The following is an 18,080-nucleotide window of genomic DNA, read 5'->3' on the forward strand; positions in this document are numbered from 1 at the left end:
ATCGAATGTCCTGGTTGCCTGAGACTGTTCCCAATTCTGTCTAGTATCCGGAGTTTCATTCACTGAGCAGTCCCCTGCACTCTCAATAGCTATGGTCAGCCCAAGCGTTCTCTTTCTCCTTCAGGCTGTGCTCTCTCTCCGCCAGGGGACAAGGCGTAAACTGAACCACGGAGAAGCATCATTCTGAGCCCTACACACCTGCCTCTTTGGTATGAACTGTGTCATTCTGGTCTATAAAAGTGGCTTGTAAAGCACAGATTTAAGGCTGTTGTCTATGCGAGGACTGTTATTTCTGTTTATTTCACTCGCACTGCCAATCAGTTATTGTTCCTTTGGTCTTGAGGCTGATGTGGCTTTGCACTCCTTCTGGCAAACCTTTCTCAGGGAGAGGTCTCAGGTGTAACAGTGTAGACCAGGGGCTCTGTGTGAGCACAGACGGGGATAAGACGTCTTTCTACATTCCAGACTCAGCACACGATCCCCAACATCCCTTTAATGCTTGTGCTTCTGACTTGGACCACTCGTCTCCTCAAACGGTCTGCTGAGGGCTTTTTATTTTCTTTCTTCCTTTCTTTCCTCTCCTGCTCTTCCTCCTCCCTCCTCCTCCTACTTCTTCTGTGGTGTATTTGTTTGTGATTCTGAGCAATGCTATCCCTTCCCCAACCCCAGCCCTCTCTCTGAATACTGGCCTGGTCCCTAGGCCTTCTGCACTGTGCTCTTCTTAGATCTTTGCTTACAGAGATTACACGGATACTTTCCTCTGCATCCACCACTGAACCTGAGCCTGAACCTATGGTACAGACATAGCTCCTGGTCTCGAATGACAGGAAGGAACACCTCTGAGGTTGCCCCATGCTCTCACTCAGCAAGTGTCTTTACCTGGACCACAACTGGATTCTATGAGCTGGCTGCACCTGATTGACATAGAGTTTCCCTAACACTGACAAAACTCAGTGGGAAGTAAAAATTCAGTGAGATGCCAGCCTCACTATTGAAGACAGGTAAGACCACCCTCAACGGGGTGCCAGCAGACTCAGTACATATATACAGTAGGAAACTCACTTTGTTCTGACCAAGTGTTACTACAGTAGTGCAAGAGTATTTTCACATTAATTTGTTCCTTTGTTCTTTCAATGCACAGTTACTGAGCACCTACTACAGTGTGCTAGGTACTATTCTAGGTGCTGGGGATTCATTGGTAAATAGAATAAAGACATAGTGTGTGCCCGGAAGGAACTTGGATTAAGCAAGAAGAGTAAAAACTAAATCATTAGAGCATAACAATTTTGGGATCCCCAAAATGAGGCACTTAATTCAACATGGTGGCATTAAATCTTGTTTAGTCTTGAGTAAGTCTATGCCTCTTAGATGGCCCCATGGTTCAGAGATTGGGAAAGCAATCAAGTACTGTGGGTGAGAGTAAATGGGGGACTATCTCTGCCTCTGCTGTCCAATAGTACTAGTCACCAGTTATATGTAATTAATGGGCACCTGAAATGTGGTTAGTGCACTTGAGGGATTGCCTTTTTATTTTATTCCAATATATTTCTACTTAAATTGAAAAACTGAAGCAGTATAAAACATTTTCAGTTAAACCAAACTTTGTTTTGATAGGCTTCTACTTCACTTTAATTGTGGATATTTAGCAATTATACTGAGATGTGCTGTAAGTGGAAAATACCAGATTTCCAAATTTGGTATGAGAAATAATCATTATATTAGAGAATAATATATTAGTAATTGCTATATTTATTACTTGTTGAAATGATAAACATTTTTGTACATTGGATTAAATACAATATATTATTGAAATTAATTTCATCTTTTTAAACTTTTTAAGATGTGGCTACACCATTACACCTATTGGACTGGCAAAGACAAAAGCAAACACACTGCATACCAAGTGCTAGCAACAATAGAAAACCACTGAAACTCTCATACAGTGCCATGAGAATGTAATATGGGGCAGCCATCTGGGGAAACAATTTGATAATTTCGTATGAAGTTAAATATAACACTTGTTCTATGATCCACCAATCCTACCTCTGAAGTATTATCTAAGAGAAATTAAAACTTACGTTCACAGCAAAATGTATATGAGAATGTCTATAGCAACTTTATTTGTACTCACCCCAACTGGAAATGACCCAATTTTCCACCAACAGATAAATGAAAAATTATGATGTAGTCATACAGTGGAACAAAAAGGAATGAACTACTGATAGACATTACAACACCCATGAATCTCAAATGCATTGTGCTAAAAGAAAGTAGCCATGGGGAGCCTGGGTGGCTCAGTCGTTTAGCGTCTGCATGGGCTCAGGCTCTCTCTCTCTCAAATAAATAAATAAATCTTTTAAGAAGTGAATTATTAAAGTACATGTCACTAGTAGAAAATTTTAAATTTCATAAAAAATTTTTTTTACATGTGTGGCTTTTTATGTTCCTACTGGGCATAGCTTGCCTAACATTTAATCAGTACTAGAGTGAAGCAAACTCTGGGGTAGGAAGAAAAATGTAGTGGTAAATCTGACATTCATTTCTTTCTTTTTTTTTTTTAAGATTTATTTATTTTTAGAGAAAGAAAGACAGCATAAGCGGAGAGGAGGGGTAGTGGGAGAGGGAGGAGCAGGCTTCCCGCCGAGCAGGGAGTCCAAAGTGGGGCTCGATCCCGGGACCCTGAGATCATGACCTGAGCCGAAGGCAGACGCTTAATGACTGAGCCACCCAGACGCCCCTTATTTCTCACTTTCTTAATCACATCACTTACTCCTCTTTCACCTGTGTTCTTCCCTATACTTTAGAGAATGTGATTCTACTAGAATCCAGAAATGGTAAATGGATTAAATAATTGAATGACCAAGGAGCCATTTTTGAAGACTTTTTTCTATTTACAAAAAAGAGTTAAGTCACAGACTACATTTAAAACAGTGTTACCGAGTGTTTAAAGTTCATTAATTTCTAAAATGAAGAAGTGAGACAGATTTAAAGATCACCTTTTTTATTATTTAGACTCCAGCTGACTTAATAACACAAATGAAATCACAAACCTGAGAAGGCAAATGAAGCTAGCTGAAGAATTTCTTTAGGTCACTATTGGAGATAATCACCACTAAGTTAGAATTTTCTCTGTTTTAGGTAAATGTTATAGCTGGTATTTAATTTAGCACTCACAGCAACCTTTACAGGGAAAGATCCTACCTAGGCTTAGAGAACTCTTAACCCACTATACATGTAACCTGTCCGCAGCCTGGATGCCATGAGGATGGAAAATCAGAGCAGGTGGCCAAAGAAGGCCCAAAACCCAGGTGACAGAACATGATCCAGAAAGCCAGGTTGGCATCATGGAGGTCTCAAAGTATGCAGAAAGAATTCACCGAAGATGGGCCAAGATCCATGTAAGGAAATGATAAAAGCAGGAAATAGGCAGAGGACTGGAGAGGTAGGTAGCCTGCTCCAAAGGTCTGGAAGTAAGTCACAAGGATCCAACCAAAGTAGCCAGATTCAGGGGCACAAAGCTACCTCCTGACTGGAGAGAGGATATAAAAGTTTTCCATTTTCAAAGAAATGGAACTGTAGACAGCTCTTGCCATAATGAAGAAGGTGCATTCTTGAAAACCTAACCCCAAAATATACCGAAAGTAAATTTTCCATAAGAGATGATAGTGAAAGACTTCGTTATTTAATTTTTAGGGTACTAGATATAGAGATACATTCATCACCTAAGGAGCAACTAACATCACTCATCCTAGACCCAGTCCCCCCCATTAGATCAATTACCCTCTTATTAGTCTGCTTCCTGTCACAGTCAAATATCTTACACACACACACACACACACACACAATCTATGAAAGATGCCTCCACTTCTTTACCTTTGATCCACTCAAATACGGATTCTACTACACCATCACACCAAAACTGTTCTCCTAGTGGTCACCAATGACTTTTACACTGCCACATCTAATGGTAGCTTCTTTGTCTTCCTCTTATTTAACCCTTTAGCAATATTCACCATTGTTGACTACTACTGCCCTGCTCTAATACAGTCTTCTCCTAGCTTTCCTAACTAACATCACAAAGTCCTGATAACCAATCTCCCACCTTTCTGGCCACTCTTTCTCAACATATTTGGCTGGTGGCTACAACTCCTGCACCAAATTCTATATATAAGGGGTACTCAGGATTTGATTCATGCTCTTTTCTCTATCTACAGACTTGCGTTAGAGGATTCATTTACATCTGTGACTTCAAATAGCTTATAAACGCTAATGATGTCTAGATTTTGATGTGTGGCTTGGACCTCACTCTGAGCTCCACACCCATCATATCAACTAGCCCACATCCATCTCAATTTATAAGCATCCTCCAAAGCCCTATGATTGGTCAGCTAGGTCTGCCATGACCAAATGACATGACAAAAATACCTATGATGTTTTAAACATATGGGTGTCTTAAACAATAGGAATTTATTTCTCGGAGAGGCATGGAAGTCCAAGATGAAGGTTCAGCCAATTTGGTTTCTGATGAGAGCTCTCTTCCTGGCTAGCAGATGGCCACCTACTCACTGTGTCCTCATGTGGCAGAGTGAAAGAGAATTCTAGGTTCTCTTCCTCTTATAAGGGATCTAGGCCTACCCCGTATGACCTCATACCTTTACCACATCCTCACAAGGCCCTCTCCCATTACAGTCACACGGGGGGTTAGGACTTCAACACAGGAATGTGAGGGGGCACAATTCAGTCCAGACCACCCTCGTTCTTCAATCTTCCCCATCTCATCAAATGGCACTACAAGGCAACCAACAGCTTCAACCCCATTGATGGTTTTTGCTTCTGTTATACTCATAAATAATAGAATGGCTGATAGACTGTATACACTCCCAAGGGGTCTTCCATCAATTCACTATTCCTTATTTCCATTGCCCCCACTCTAATTTAAAGTCACTTTACTGTACATTCCCCCTTGACTCTATTTCATTCCAGTGATGAGATCTCGCCATCCCTGGCTCAGAATTCATGAATAGATGGAGCCCCAACCTGTTAATGGGGATTCGGAGCTCAGGCTACTGTGGCCAGTCTTGCCTTGAGCCACTTTATCCAGAGATTTCTATGGGCCAGCTACTCTGACTTTTCAGTTCCCCAAATACAAAATTTTTCTTCCTCTTTCACAACCATCCTACCCAGCTCCTACTTAACATTCATTTCTTTACCTAAATGCTATTTTCACATAAAGGTGTTCTTGGATTCCCAACCTCAGGTATGCCTTCCTCCTCTCCCTCTCACAGCTCTCTACAGCCCTTCACATGAAAATGATCAATGTGACCGTCTTCCCCACTGAGCTAAAGTAGGGACTGTATCATTTTGACTTACATCTGTATCCCCATATCTAGCAGAATACTTGGTATATAGTAGGTGTTCGATAAACATTTACTAAACATTTGCTGCTTCTTGAGTGAATGGCTGAATAAATAAAAGAATGAATAAAGTTAAATCCATCCATCAGTTGCTCACTTAAAAAAAAAAGCTCATCCTTAGTAGTTGACATTTCCTTCGGTGTTAACTGCCAAGATATTCATCAGGTGACATGCCCAGCACTGATTTATTGGCCACAGATAACATCTCCTGGCTGGAGATTAAGCAACTGAAAGATCTTGCTTACCTTCCTTACCCCATCTCAGATCTTGAGCTTTCGAGGAACAAGTCAAGTTGGTTAAAAACAAAGAAATAAACTGTGAAACTAAGTTTCATTACACCCCTAAGTGGTGATAGCTACACCTTGAAAAGTCTAAAAATTTAAATGGAAATTTTGCACATTAAGGTAAGATATTAAGACAATTAAGATAAAAATCACCCCAAACTTTCCACTCCCACAATATTAAAGCCAAGAAAATATGTCAAAAGAAATCTAATTTTTTTCATTGCATTGTTGACTTTTCTTCATCCTCCTTGAATTCATTAGAAAAAGCAGTTTTTCCTTCCTGGAAATGGATCAGATACGCCCTATGTAAATCTCTAGCGGTAAGCACACATCAGAATATGTAATTTTTGCAAAAACTAACTTTGACGTGATCAAAAAAAATAACTAATAGTTGTTTTTCCTTCAAGTAAGAGAAAATAAACTGAGTATTCTAACTTTAGAGGAAAAAATTAGCTAGAAGATGAAATTAAAACCACAGGAAAACAGTGCATCCAAATATTAAGATTTTAATTACTCATTGGCTCATATATATTCTGAGAATCTCAGTAGGATCCAAATGCATGATGTTTTGGAAATCTTTACATTTACTAGTAAAATCCAAATGCATTCTTATCATTATTAATGTAAAATATAAGCAACTCCTCACTTCAGATTTGGGGGAAAAGAGTGTTAACCGGAAACATGTTAGAAAGGTATACACCTTCATTAGGGAACGGAAGCAATCCAAGCTCAGAGGCCTTTTGACAAAGAAAGACATGGATATTGGAGACATCATCTAGTTTTTAAAAATACACCCCCATTGCAGGAGACTGAAAACTCCAGTTGTGGCCTCAACACTGTCATTTGAAAGCTGGTTATCTATTTCCTGAATTTCATATTGATCTGGAAGAGAAGGGAAAAAGAGCTAGCACTTTGGGCATCTCTACACAGGTCCATACAGGATACAGGATAAGTAATTTGTATCAACGTGTTATGCAAACATTCTAGGAGCACTCACCCAGGCCACACTACCTTTTCTGGAATGTATCCCATTCACAGCCCCTTTTGTAGGAAGTGACTCCTCACCACTAGCTGACTTGGCTAGGGTTGAATGCAAACACAAGAAGAACCAGTGAAGGGACTGAGTTGAACTAATTAGATTCTTTCTCTTGAGAAGTTGCACTTGGAGACGTAGGGGTTGTTATTTAGAAGGTAATGTGAAAGAATGTGGAGCCACATGAAACTCAACAAGAGAAAAAAGAAAGAAGCAGATATAAGGGAGACTCTCTTGCTTTAAAAACACAAAGAATGAGCATGCAAAAGATTTTTCTGTTCTAGTGTCTGTCCCCAGGCTCTATTTCTTTTTTTTTTTTTTTTAAAGATTTTATTTATTTGACAGAGAGAGACACAGTGAGAGAAGGAACACAAGCAGAGGGAGTGGGTAAGGGAGAAGCAGGCTTCCCGCCGAGCAGGGAGCCCGATGCGGGGCTCGATCAGGACCCCGGGATCATGCCCTGAGCCGAAGGCAGACGCTTAACGACTGAGCCACCCAGGCGCCCCGCAAGGCTCTATTTCATTTCTTATCCTTAAATGCCTATGAGGTTGCCTATTTTAGGCTAAAACTAAACTCTCCTTACCTTAAGCTAGTTTAAATGGGCTTTATCCCTTGCAACCTGATTCTAGGGTGATATGTTAATTTCCGGAAAGGTCTGTGGCCGACGGTAACTAGCTCCCTGTCCTCTAACCACTCTGTGTGTGCAGACATGGCTTGGATGTGTATAAATGGACTCTTGGCTCCTCTAATCAACAACATCACTTCTACTGGCCAGTCCTTACACTTTCAAATTGACAATGGCCATGAAAGACAATTTTCCATAATCAGGCAAACTCTCATCCTATTTCTTCCTGGCAGATACAAAATTCAAGCAGCATCCTTCAGGAACAGCAGGAGTGAGTGACTGCATCTGGGTGTTTGGGACTCTCGATGCCAATTTCCCAGCACTGGTAGGTAAGGTCTTTGAAGCTCCCTCCTAAAATGGATTCACAATTGTCTACATAAGAAATCTCCTGCTTGACGTCAATGGGAGTTTATCCTGAGGGCCTAAGAATTAGGCGAGTATTAATAAATGTTGCTGAGTTATTTCAATCTGATCTGAAAGCTTTAGCTTTTTCCTTCCCGAGAGTGGGTGGGAGAAGAGGAGGAGGTGACTATGTGGGAACACGTTGATGTTCCCTGTGTTTTTACTTAGAGATTTTACTTAGGAAGTTCAAGTTGGAAGAAACTCAGCACAGGTTCTTAATCCTCTATGCTCTGACGCTCACCTCCCTTCCCTAACTTCCTTCCCCTCGTTGCATTTCTCTTGCACGATTTCAATTTTCACTGATTATCAGAAAAACTTCTGCAAGTGATATGTACATTTAAAAGCAGATGGCCCTGCTGATGTTGAATATTTAATCATTAGGTTTGGGGGTCTTGGTGTACTTGGTTTTTTCTAAACTTATTTTATTTTTTTTTATTTTTGAAGAAGTCTGTTTTTTGGCAGACTGGGCGTGAGCACTCAAATTGATTAATTTCAGTGGAACTATCAAATTAGGTCAAACCTTATACATATAGAGAAAGGAGAAAACCTTGTAAAGTAAAAGAAAAGCTATAGCTTTGAAAATGCATAGTGTTTTTTTTTCCCCAAAACAATATGCATATGAATAAGCCAATCGCCATCTTTTTTTTAATTTTAGGAGAGAGAAGGAGAGGGAGAGACTTTTTTTTTTTATTATGTTATGTTAATCACCATACATTACATCATTAGTTTTTGATGTACTGTTCCATGATTCATTGTTTGCGTATAACACCCAGTGTTCCATTCAATACATACCGTCTTTAATACCCACCACCAGGCTAACCCATCTCCCCACCCCCCACCCCTCTAGAACCCTCAGTTTGTTTTTCAGAGTCCATAGTGAGAGAGAGACTCTTAAGCAGACTCCATCTCATGGCTCTGAGATCATGAACTGAGTTGAAATCAAGAGTTGTGCGCTTAACTGACTGAGCCACCCAGCCGTCTCTTCTCCCCCCACCCCCAGTTGAAATTCTTATTGCATAGACTAAAATTCATCATTGGAAAGACATATTTCTCTAATGTTTCAGGTATCTAACAAAATAATGTTACAAATACACATAAACTTGTAATTTACTGCCCAAATAGGACACTTTGGGAATGAAGTGGTGCTATTAAGAATACACTAGGACAAGAGGTATAAACCAGTTTATTTCACAAATAAGGCCCTGGCTGTCATCATTTTCCCCTAAAAGATCAAAATCAATGACAACAGTTCTCGCTTTCCAAACAAAATGATTGAAATGTTCTTTACTTAGTTCATAGAATTGATTTCAGTAAAGTTTGCCTTAATATAGACAACTTGAAATTCATCTTGCTTCAGTTTTTAATTTAGCATTAATTCTATTTTTTTTTTTTTAAAGATTTTATTTATTTATTTGACAGAGACACAGCGAGAGAGGGAACACAAGCAGGGGGAGTAGGAGAGGGAGAAGCAGGCTTCCCAAGGAGCAGGGAGCCCAATGCAGGGCTCGATCCCAGGACGCTGGGATCATGACCTGAGCCGAAGGCAGACGCTTAACGACTGAGCCACCCAGGTGCCCCTCTATTTTTTTTTACTAGTGACTCAGCCTTCCTAATTTTATTTTTTGATATTTGATTATGGTTTATTGTGAATTATTGTAGACATATACAAAAGTACATAAAATACAAGTATTTTGCAATTATAAAGAAAATACCTATATAGTCATCTCCCAAGTAAAGAGATGGAACATTGCCATTTCTTTGAAGCCTCTGGGAGGCACTTCCCAATAAAATCCTGTCACCCCCAGAGAAAACCACGTCTATACTAAGGAAATTAATTAAATATTTGACTTTTTTTTTTTGTAGTTTTAACTCTGAAGTATAAATTCCAAGTATTACTTTTTTAGACTTGCACAGTTTATTTGAAATTTATATAAATGAATATATTCTGTGTATGGGTCTGGCTTCTTTTGTTCAATATTACATTTTAAAGAATCATCTATATTGTGGTGTATAGACGTATATGTACATTATTATATTTATCATTGCTGTATGCTATTTCATTACTTGAACACCCCACAAATTGTTTTGCCATTCTACTACTGGTGGGTATTTGGGTTGTTTCTAGTTTTGGGTCATTAAAAATAATCCTGCAGGGCACCTGGGTGGCTCAGTTGGTTAAGCGTCTGTCTTTGGCTCAGGTCATGATCCCAGGGTCCTGGAATCAAGCCCCACATTGGGCTCCCTGCTCCATGGGGAGCCTTCTTCTTTCTCTCCCTCTGCCTGCCATTCCCCCTGCTTGTGGGCTCTCTCTTGCGCTCTCTCTCTCTGTGTCAAATAAATAAATAAATAAATAAATGAATAAATAAATAAATAAAAACCTAATAATAATAATACTGCAAAGAAACATTCTATATAGGTTTCCTGGTGCATACAAATATGAATTGTTGTAGGGAACATACTGGGGGGAAAATTGTTGAGTAATCATGTATAACCACCTTTAGCACTTAGTACTGAACAGGTTTCCAAAATAGTCCTACCCAGGGCATTCCCACACTTGTGTTATCAGCACCACCTGGAGACTTGTGAGAAATATAAATTCACAGGCCCTTCTCCAGGACAGCTGATCAGGAATGTTAAGGATGGCACTCAGCAATATTTGTTTGAACGAGTTTTCTGATGTAAGCTCAAGTCCCTCAACTCTACTGCACGGTGGAATTATTTGGGGATCTTTGGGAAAAAAACCACAGTGCCTAGTTCCCTTGCTCTAGATATCCTAATTTAATTGATACAGGGTATATATAACCTGGACCTCAGGACGGAGAGAGTAGTTTTCAATCTCTTGTGTTAAATTAAAACCATCCTGGAAACTAAAAAGAAAACGAAACCCAGAAAACCTTCCCCCTGCAAAGATTCTGATGTAATTGTCCTTGGGGGATGAAGAGCTTAGGTACTGATCTTTGTTTGTTTTGTGGTTTTCATTTAAAAATAAATCCCTTGGTAGTTTTAACACACAGCCAGGATTCAGACCACTGCCTTAGGGTGGTTAATGAGAGCGTATTAAATGTCCCACTTTTCCCAATTATCTCTATCTCTCCACTCCCTTCCCATCATCCACTATTACTTTCTTCAGTACAGTTCAGCTCAGTTAGGAAAAACAAACACAAACACAAAAACAAAAACAAACCTAAAAAACTAAACCATACAAATGTGTGAACCACAAAGAGCTTCAGAGTCCTAGAATTATTTCTTAGTTAATACTGAATTATCTAAAATGAATCTCTAATTAGCAGAATTTCAGGTAGAATTAAAAAAAAATGAAATAAAGGGTAATTTGGAGCAGAAACAGCTCTTCAGCAGCTCTTAAATCACATAAAACATATTCCATTTGAGAATGTGATACTTCTTTTTTATTGCTGAGCGCCTCCCTTAACATTCCTGATTCAGCTGTCCTGGAGAAGGGTCTGTGAATTTGTATTTCTCGCAAGTCCCCAGCTGGTGCTGATTAGAAGAAGTGTCCTCTTCTAATTTCTTTTGTAATCTGGTGGAGATTATTTTATCTCTTAGTCATCTACTTCCCCATTGAAAGGTGTCTCTATTCCCTTCAATAGGGCATTTGATGGAACACTTTGATAATGTAAAGTACTTTATGCACCTTAGTAGAAAAAAGAATCATGTAAATTCAGTCTATTTCAAAAGGCTACATGGGTACCAACTTTCCACCATTTAAATCCAAGGCAATGATCTACAAAATTAGATACAAAATCAACCAAAATTTCAGAAAAGCCAAAAAAATTGTTTAGTATTTGATCTATTATTTAAAGTGGCTCCTAAATTCAAAATTATTTATTTCTGCAACCCACGATCCACATAATGTTCAAAACTAAAGATAGAGTTCTATTTCAGCATGTTTGTCCCAACTTTGTGAGTTCTTTGTTACCTCACAGCAATTTACAGTGTAGCAGGGAGTGAAAAATGTATCCAATAACTTTTTTAAAAGGCTTTTTTACAGCCCTGCTGATTTAGTCAGCATCTTTCTACAGGCTAGAACAGTCAAGATTCTTAACCAAAACCATGTATTTCATAGCTATGGGATGATCTGTTAGTGAGGACTGGTCTGTGGAAGTGGGGTCACATTCTCCTCTCTGATTTCTGCTTGAAACTCTAGCATGGGCCCAGATCCCTTGCCATTGTTGATGCAAAAATGCAAGAATGCAACAAAATATTAGCAAATTGAATGTAATGAAGTATAAAAAGAATTATATATCACAACCAAGCAGGATTTACCCCAGGTATGTAAGGTTGGTTCAACAACTGAGAATCAATAAATGTTCCATTACATCAACAGACAAAAAAATAAATAAAAATCACAAGATCCTATCAAGAGATTCAGAAAAAGCAACTAACAAAATCCAATGTCCATTCATGATAAAAACTCTCAGTAAACTAGGAATAGGATGAAACTTCCTCAACTTGATAAAAAATATCTATAAAACAACCTAGTTATCACTTAATGGTGAGAAAGTCAAAGCTTTCCTAATAAGATCAGGTACCAGGCAGGGATGCCCCTTCTCATCACTCCTTTTCAACATCATAGTGGAAATTCCAGCTAATACAATAAGGCAAGAAATGGAAATAAAGGCATATATATATATTGGAAAGAAAAAAAATTGACTCTGTTCACAGATGACATAGAACTGTCTATATGGAAAATCAGAAAGAATCTACCAAAAAACTCCTGGAAATAATAAACAAGATTTATAAATAATAATAAATAATAAACAAGGTTATTATAGCAAGGTTGTAGGATATAAAGTTAATATATAAAAGTTAATTGTTTCCCCCATACCAGCAATGACAAATGGAATTTGAAATTAAAAACACAATACCATTTAAATTAGCTCTCCAAAAAATAAAATAAAATTCCAAAGTATAAATCTAACTGGATAAGAAGACAGTATTTTCAAGATGTCAGTTCCTCCCATCTGTAAATTCAAGGCAATCCCAATCAAAATCCCAGCAAGTTATTTTGAGAAGACTGACAAACCGTTTCTACAGTTTATATGGAAAGGCAATAAAGACCCAAAGTAGCCAACACAATATTGAAGGAAAAGAAAAAAACTTAGAGGACTGATCTGACCTAACTTCAAGATTTACTATCCAGCTACAATAATCAACACAGTGTGAAACTGGTGAAAGAATAAACAAATACATCGGTAGAACAGAATAGACAGCTCAGAAAGATGCACATAAATATGGTTAACTTATCTTTGACAAAGGAGCAGAGGAAATACAATGGCGTAAAGACAATTTTTTCAAGAAATGGTGCTGGAACAATTGGGCATCCACATGCAAAAAAAGAAAAAAAGAAAAAAAAGAATCTAGACAAAGACCTTACACTCTTCACAAAAAAACCAAAACAAAAACACACTCAAAATGAGCCACATACCTAAATGCAAAATCTAAAACTATAAAACTCGTAGAAGATAACATAGAAGAAAATCTAGATGCCTTTTTAGATAAAACACCAAAGGCAGAAATGGTGAAAGAAAGAATTGATAAGCCAGACTTCGTTTAAATGAAAAACCTCTCTTATGTTAAAGACAATGTCAAGGAAATGGGAAGACAAGCTACAGGGTGGGAGAAAATATTTGCAGAGACACATCTTATAGAGGATAGTTATTGAAAATATACAAAGAACTCTTAGAATTCAACGATAAAAAAACACCCAGGTAAAAAAAAAATGGACCAAAGATCTTATCAGACACCTCACTAAGAAAGATACTACTCCATATGCCATTAGGAAAGTTCAGATGAAAACAACGTCATGCCACTACACAGCTAATAGAATCGTCAAAATCCAGGACGCTGATAACACCCAGTGCTGATGAGAGTGTGGAGCAACAGGAGCTCTTAATTCACTGTTGGTGGGAATGCAAATGGTATGACCACTTGGGAATGGTACAGCCAATGTAAAATGGCACCAGCCTACGCCTCCAAGTGGGATGATGGGAATATGATGGACTACTGACTTTTCTTTATTGTTGGTCCTGGCCAAAGTGTTGTAAAATTCATCTCAAACCCTTGAACTTTACAAGGGGACGACCAGAAGAAAACCAAATGGCAAAACATTTTTTAAAGGGCAGATTCAGGTTCACATCAAAATTAAGAGAGAAGTACTGAATTTCCTATATGCCTCCCTACTCCCATACTATGACATTTTATTTCTTTTTTATAGTGGTAAAATACACCTAACATAAAATCTACTAAATTTAAGTGTACAGTGGCATTAAGTACATACACATCATTATGCAACCATCAACACTATCCATCTCTGGAATTTTTTCACCATCCCAAACTGTAATCTATATGCATTAAAAGGCAACTTCCCATACCTCCTCCCACCAGTCCCTAATAACCATTATATATTCTACTTTCTGTCTCTATAGATTTGACCATTCTTATACCTCGTGTGAGTGGAATAATAAAGTAATTGTCCTTTTGTGTCTGGCTTATTTTGCTTACCATAATTTTTTAAGGTTCATGCATGTTCTAACATGTATCAGAATTCCATTCCTTTGAAAGGCTGAATAATATTCCAACATATGTATGCACATACCACATTTTTCTTATCCATTTATCAAGTGATGGACACTTGGGTTGCTTCCACATTTTGGCTATTGTGAATAATGTTGGTATGAACGTGGGTGTAAAAATATCTGAGCTCTTGCTTTAAATTCTTTTGAGTATAAACCCAGAAGTAGAATTGCTAGATAATATAGTTCTATTTTTAATATTTTTTTGAGAGACTACCATACTGTCTTCCTTAGTAGCTACCCGATTTTATATTCTGACCACCAGTGTGTGTGGATTCCAATTTCTCTACAACCTCACCAACACGCATTTTTTAAATATTTTTTTTTTTGCTTTTTAAAAATACGTAGCCTAGCAAGTATGAAGTGGTAACATATTGTGGTTTTGATTTGCATTTCCCTAATGATTAGTGATGTTGAGCAACTTCTCTTGTGCTTATTTTGCCATTAGTATGTCTTTTTTGGAGAAATGCCTATTCACATTCTTTGTCCATTTTTTTACATTGAGTTTTTGTTGAGTTGTACAACTGTTCTTTATATATTCTAGATATGAATCCTTTGTCAGATTGATTTGCAAATATTTGCTCCTATTCTGTAGAGATTGTATTCACTCTGTTGACTGAGTTCTTTAAAGTATAGAAATTTTAAATTTTGAGGTAGTCCTATCGATCTATTCTTTTTTGTTACTCTTGTCTGTGCTTTTGGTGTCATATCCAGGAAATCATTGGCAGGTCCAATGCCATGCATGAAGCTGAACTCCTATGTTTAATTCTAACAGTTTTACAGTTTCAGCTTTTCTGGTTAGGTCTTTGATTCACTCTGAGTCCATTTTTACATATGTGTAACATAAGGGTCTAATGTCGGAGCTGTCAAGCTTTAGGACTAAGAATCCTTTTTCTCTGCCTCCAGCCTTGCCAGCACCACCTCACCTCTTCAGCTTCCTCTCCCCATGTCCTTCTTCTGTACCACCATGGGCATGGCGTGCATAACCTGCCTCTATTCCATCCTCTACACCTGTTGTGCTGATGGCTGTGCTGCTTCCACCCTCTCTGTGAGCAAAAATCACCCCAAGTGATTGGGCCACCCCCTTATGAGGTTCAAACAGGAACACCTCCCTAATCAATATGAAGGCATCCAGGACTTAAACCTTCCCTGGACTTAAACTACTCACTTCAGATTTTCCCACAGGCACCTAGGTAAAAATTGACCGTGGGAGACAAACTGAGTGACTTTTTTTTTTTTAATATATAAAGATTTATTTATTTATTCCAGAAGAGGGAGCAAGAGTGAGGGGGGTAGGTGGGGGTGGGAAGGGCAGAGGAAGAGGGAGAGAGAATCTCAAGCAGACTCCACACTGAGCAAGGAGCCTGATGTGGGGCTTGATCCTAGGACCCTGAGATCATGACCCGAGCCAAAATCAAGAGAGTTGGCTGCTTAACCGATTGAGCCACCCAGGTGCCCCAAATTGAGTGACTTTTAAGTGGACATAGGTGCACCGTATTCTGTGTTGCAACTAAAGTTTGTTAGTTTAATTAAGATAGACATGTTTTTAGAGTTATCAGCGTCAAATGTAAAACTTTTATTCTACCAAGGTTTACTGAAGGTCAAATAAGCTCGTGTTATTTCTGTTGCAATTTGTCAGCAAAAAGATGACTTAAAATGATGATTAATTTTGTGTCTCAAAGTTTTCATGTGTAATTGTTAAAAAACAAGTAGGTTGAATAAATAAAAAGGTTCTAGGTTTCAAAATATTTGGTAACCTTAAACTTTAAACTTCTGCTTAGATGATAAATTGGATTGAGTTCATTGGATATCTAAGTCTTTTCCAAGTAAGATAAAATACTAAAGCATTGATTACTGAACATAGGTTTGTGTTTTTGACTTCTTATTGCAGAGAAACTGAAGATCCTTGGGTCTGTTGGTAAACATGCTTTGTGCTTTAAGACTGTACTGTGGAAAAGCATGTTTTTAGGTACTATAAAATATATTTATAAATCTCAGAGAGAATTCTGGTGTAATAGTTCACAATTGGTCACCACTTAATTTTCCCTAGAGACAGGTTTCTGAAAGTAAAAGTTCTGATAAATGTGGTTGAGACTGCTGGGGATAAGGGAAGAAGCAACTTTGTATGTAGGAAAATAGGAGATATGAGAAAGATATGAGGAATAGGAATATATTTTGTTGAAGGAAAAAGAAAGTAACTTTGCCCTAAAATGAGACTGGTTATTTAGAGAGAAAAAGCTTAGGACAAAATGTGAATGAAGAAGAAAGTTGTAGAAGGTTTGTGAAGGGAAATCCTTGCAAAAGAATTTTATGTATGATCAGGATTAAGGTCGAAACGAATGGACTTTAAAAGTGCACTGCTGTAAGACCGAAATTCTGCTTTTCTCTCTGTTAAAAAGAAAGTTTTCTTGGACTGTTGGTCTAAAAAATTTTATTTATAATTCCTCATCTGCCCAGAAAACCAAGGTTTCTATGTTTTGTTTTTCTTAAATCTTTGATTACTTAATAAAGTCAAAACTTCCATACCAAGCATCTATAAATAATAAATGTGGCCAAAATGTCTATTCTAAAAATAAATAAATGAAGTCAAAACTTCCACAATATTAAAGAAGCTACGTTTTACTAACACTGTATAACTTCCTGTAGAATCTCTTATTGCCACCTTGGTTAAATGTAAATACTAATTTTATTATCATCTGTAATCTGATTTAGGCTTGAGCTTTAGAATTTTCTGAGGGCTTTAACAAACTTCACAAGATTTGAATTGTAAATGAAGTCTTTTTGACTAATTGGGCTTGTTTATTTGTTATATTAAGTCACTTGGGAAACACTGTCAAATAAATGATGATAAAACTTACATTGTATTGTTGGGATAAACGGTATAACTGTTCCAGAAATTATATAAAATTCCTAAAGTTTTAATATGTTCTGGTATAAGGTCATCACTTGATATTCTGATCAGTGAAGTATTACATGTCACAGAAATAACCAGATTTCCTTGTCAGCTATATTATAATGAACTCTCAAATCAGATCTTTAACCATGTCCATTTTTGAATCTTTTGTCATTTATAGTCATTGTTCTTATTCTCTTGCAAAATGTGTTTCACCTTCAAAGAGATTGATGAAAATGACTTTTGACAAATACAGGTTTTTGATATCTTTAAAATCATCAAACTAAAATGGCTAAGAATTTCCAGAACTAACAGAAAAAGCTGCATTCAAGCTGAACAAGAAATACTAACATGGGACTAAATGAAATGAGGAAGATGATTACAGTTTTTGTGACTCTTATTTGAAACATTGCTGGTTCTCTAAAGTTTGCTCTTCCAGACTAAGGAACCTTTCTCTTAATACATCTACAAAAACATGCTATAACATTCCTTTCTGAACAAATTGAGCATTTAACTTTTCTTCCTACCTGAACCCTCTGAAACTCATAAACTCTCAGTGAGTATTCTTTCTTCCATGGCGATTATAATTATTTGCAGAAGTTTAATGAGAATCTGTTCTCCTTGTAACAGGACACCATTGGAAACACTGGTTATATGGCCAAGGCTTTGACTAGAATGTCCTATTTGAGAGAGACATGCATAGACTCAGATATGACCAGACAGCTTTAAGGAACTAAGGTTGGCTTTATGGAGCCATAAAGCCCTTGGAAGTGCTGGCCTGATACCTTGCTTACAGAGTTCCCAGCAACCTCACCAGGTGAGTAGAGAATGTCACT

The sequence above is a fragment of the Leptonychotes weddellii genome, chromosome 11 (genome assembly GCF_054177405.1).
Source record: "Leptonychotes weddellii isolate Sample4059 chromosome 11, ASM5417740v2, whole genome shotgun sequence".
Classification (NCBI taxonomy): Eukaryota; Metazoa; Chordata; class Mammalia; order Carnivora; family Phocidae; genus Leptonychotes; species Leptonychotes weddellii.